Genomic DNA, 4,416 nt, shown 5'->3' with positions numbered 1-4,416 from the left:
TTGTGTATAGAGGAATATATTATTTTGTTTAAAAGACTTCCAACACTGTCTGTTTTTTATGTTTTATTTATATTCCTGCAGAACCAATGTGGGGTATAGAATATGGAATATACAATATATAATATAATATAAAATATATAATATAAAATAAAATAAAATAAAAATGGATGGCACCATGAAAGAAAGTATTGAATGTAGATGAAATATTGAGTGTTCAATATAAAGGATCAAATATATAAATATATAAATATAAATATATAAAGGTGACTCGAGTTTCAGGGCTATTTCCCTTCGTCATGGCCGGTATGACAGACTTTAACAGATATATATATATAGGGGGGATTCACAAAAGAACAAAAACATGAAGGCAGGTGGTGTAGTTCTGAAGCATTTCCAAGATGTGGTGAGATGAAAACACCTCCAACCTGTGGCAAAGTAGAGAGTGGTGGTTTCATCACAACAATGCACCTGCACACACTGCCATGAGTGAGACAGTTTTTGACCAAAAATGGCATGATCCTGCTTACCCATCCTCCCTGTTCTTGCTGCCTGTGATTTTTTTTTTTGTTCCTCTGAATGAAAAAAGTCCTTAAAAGAAAACGTTGTGGAAGAGGTGAAGAAAAAATGATGGAGGTGTTAAAAGGCATCACTTTGAACCATGGAAACATATGTGGATCTAAGCATTGCTTCAATTGAAGAATACTTTGAAGGTGGTAATAGTATAAACATATAAAACTAAGTAAATAAAATAATATTGCAAAATTCCAATTTCTTTTGGGTATTCCCTTGTATATATATATATATATATGTGTGTGTGTGTGTGTGTGTACATATATATATAAAAATATACATACATATGTATGTGTTTATATATATATATATATATATATATGTATGTATGTATATGTGTGTGTGTGTATAGTTAAAAACTTGTATGGTATACACATGGTAGTTTGCTGGTAAAACCTGTTCACTTGCTTAGTGTTCGTTGGGTATTTTATTAATGAGAGAGACAGCTACAAGAATCTTTATTGATCACTACACTTGTTTTGACTCATCTAGCATTGATCCCTCATGAGTGGGATACTGAACATCTGGTTTAGGTGTATCCATCAGTGTAAATGTGCTTCCTCAGGTGATTTCAAGTGATATCTCATTAAAATAAACTCTGTTATAGAAGATCCATAACAAATATCAGATACAAAAAGAAACAAACACACAATACAGCGAAAAAAGTATTAGATGTAACCATTAGTAGATATGGATGTATAAACGCCCGCATCTATGTGGTCTCATGCATGTACACTTGCTTGTACAAACGCACATGCACATAAAAGCATGCACACACATGTGGTTTGGCACTCATATGCTTGCACACAAAATTAATTTGATAATAGCAAAGTCATTGCCTATGACTCTGCTTGGTGAGGTGTCAAAATTCTGTTGTGTGGTTCACTGGGTCTGGCTGGTATACTTATAGCAGTTGTACAGTGATAAATACAGACATAAATACAGACATGGTAGATATGTATTTTTTAAGTGACTAATGAAACAACCAATAGTGTGTATAAAGCATCAGTGTCAGGGTTAGGATCATCAGTGTAGACAGGTGTAGGTTTTTTTTGCGTTTTCATCTCATGGTGAACAATACTTATTGAGAGATTCAAGTTGGTATTTTTCTCACTTTAAGCAGTAAACAGTGGCCAAGAAATATCCAAGTTATATTGGCAACTAGTGTGGCATTGTATTTTTAAGAATGGGGTGGTTACGGTTATTCATCCATACATTTAGGGAATGTGTGGTTATTAATTTAGTCAACAATTACTCTAATTCATGCCCACTGTATTGCGCATTTAGTAGCATGCAAGCATCTTGATAATCTTTCAGAAATTCTATTAATGAACTCCTCATTGATCCACAAAATGGACAGGTATTCCTCAGAGCACAGTCTGCATCTCCTGGAAGGGAAATTGTATGGTTGTGCATGTCTTATTATGGACTAAGTGAGATCATATTTAATCTTATCCTCCTTAAGTTGCCACACACAATCAGCCAAAGATGTTGAATGCCTTTTACCGATATTATTGAAGCTGGTGATATGGTTTTGATATCAGTTCTTGGAAGAATCAGCCGTTGCACCAATGTGTGTATGGTGTACTTATATATAACATTGGTACTCATACAAAGGTTCATCAATGGGCATTTTGTTTTTTCTCTGCACGAACATTTATTAGATTTAGATGCATCTGTGGCTCTGCTGATTTCATTTTCTGACATCATTACTATGTTGTCTATATCCCTATTTTTGCCACTTCTAGCTGCTTTGGATAAAGCAGTCGCAATATCACAACTTCAACTCCCATTCCCACTGGGATTTTAATGGCATGTCTATTTGAGCAATCAAAGCACATACCTATTGGGTTGAGTCACCCCGATAAAAACCCAGATGTCAAAAATTGTCCAAAGTGTAGTACAACAGTTTTGCTATGGAATGGTGAAACAATTTTTTTGTTTTCTGAAAAAGCAATGTTTTGGACTTACAACACTTTTGCATAATAGCAATGATATAAACACTTCACCAAAATTGTTTCACCATTCCATAGCAAAACTGTTGTACTACACTTTGGACAATTTTTGACATCTGAAGATACGATAGTTTGACCAAAAGAACCAGCCATTGCAAGCAAAAATAAATATTGAAAAGAACACATTTGGCCAAATTTCGACATATGACAGTTTAACATAATAGCAACAATATATAGTTAGTAATCAGGAGTAGTACAGCTAATTAGGGGGAAAGAATAAAATTAAATCAAGTTGTCTAGAGAATGGAAGACAGAGTTAGATATAAACATTTATCCACACACACACACATGCTCATACACACAACATACATATATATACATACACACATACATATACACAGACATGATAGTCTTATAATCATTAAAATTGATTTAAATCTGAAATTATACATTCAATTTATTTATTAATTGTTATAATGGGAATATTTGATATTTAGTTGACATGCCCTTTGCATTTTTCAATGCAAGAATCCTATTAAGCATGTTACTGATCAGATGACAAATATTCTCTTGTGGAATTTCTTGCCAAGTTTCATGCAGTTATCTAAAATGATCTGGCTTTGAAGATGCTTTCTTGTTCTTTTTATGAAGTGTCCTGTCCATTATGTCCCAGAGGTGTTCAATAGGGTTCATATCTTGTGACTGTTTCCGTGGCTTGGCCATGGAAACTTTTTAATGTCATTCTCATCCAACAAATTTTGGGTCATTTTAGCTGTGTGACAAGGATCCCCATCTTCCATAAATAAAGAATCTTCTTAATCATTTCACCACTGGAGAAGATTGGAAGGAGTCCTTTCTACAATATGGACACATATTTATCTGAGTTTATGCTTCCCTCACACTCCACCAGCTCTGATCAACCATTGTTCTAAATTGCTCCCCAGACCATCACAGAATAGCTGCCACATTTCATTGTTTGCTTCAATCTTTTCACATCAAATTCTTGATCACAGTCTCCAGACCCACACTCAACCACTATCAGGAAATACAGCAAATCTGGACTCATCAGAGAATATGACAGTGCCTCAAAATGCTAGTGGCATCTCCACCATTTTACTGGCCCAATCTGTTCTCTGCTTGATATTGGCTGGTTGAAGAAGTAGCTTCCTTCTTGCTACTCTGCCATAGTAATCAAGTTTGTGGAAATACCTGACAGCTGTTCTGGGACTGACATCAACTTGTTCTGATATGTCAGAGACCTTGCAACAATGATTATCCTCCACACATCTCTTAACAAATAGAAGGGTCCTGTCAGAGGGCCCTGGTTGATCTGGGTGAAGTGATGTGAACTCCTTCCCCTCTCTGGTGACTTGCACAATCACTCTATTAACTGTAGAAAGCAGGATCCCAAGGTTTTCTGCAATTTTACGCTATGTCCACCTTCAGAATGACCCACAATACGGCCTCTTTGAAATTCAGACAGTTCCAAGGCTTCTTTTGTACATGGCATGATTAAACAGTTACATACAGAACCTGAAACATAAAAATGTCAATTTATTAAAAATATAAACCTTTACAAGTTAGAATAAGCATAAAACAATGTTCTGTGGGGTGACTATTTACTTCTATCACATCTGTGTATACATTTCGGGCATGGCTGTGTGGGAAGAAGCTTGCTTCCCAACTGCATGGTTCCGAGTGCTGTCCCACTGTGTGGAACCTTGGATAAGTGTCTTCTACTATAGCCACAGGCTGACCAAAGCCTTGTGAGTAGATTTGGTAAATGGAAACTGAAAGAAGCCCATCGTATATATATATATATATATATATATATATACTTTATTTAAAAGCAGCAGAAATATAACAAAAAAACCGTTACTCTGAGTTTCAC

The 4,416-nt window shown here is 35.3% G+C and overlaps 2 protein-coding genes across 7 annotated transcripts in view; one reads left to right on the top strand and one right to left on the bottom strand.

Annotated features, from left to right (window-relative positions):
• The window catches only part of LOC106882261 (coiled-coil domain-containing protein 73), a 285,087-nt gene that overhangs the window by 192,607 nt on the left and 88,064 nt on the right, over window positions 1-4,416 (top strand). The window lies entirely within an intron of this gene.
• The window catches only part of LOC106882262 (uncharacterized), a 67,647-nt gene that overhangs the window by 16,794 nt on the left and 46,437 nt on the right, over window positions 1-4,416 (bottom strand). The window lies entirely within an intron of this gene.

The sequence above is a fragment of the Octopus bimaculoides genome, chromosome 24 (genome assembly GCF_001194135.2).
Source record: "Octopus bimaculoides isolate UCB-OBI-ISO-001 chromosome 24, ASM119413v2, whole genome shotgun sequence".
Taxonomy (NCBI): Eukaryota; Metazoa; Mollusca; class Cephalopoda; order Octopoda; family Octopodidae; genus Octopus; species Octopus bimaculoides.
This window is presented reverse-complemented; position numbering and strand designations above follow the sequence as displayed.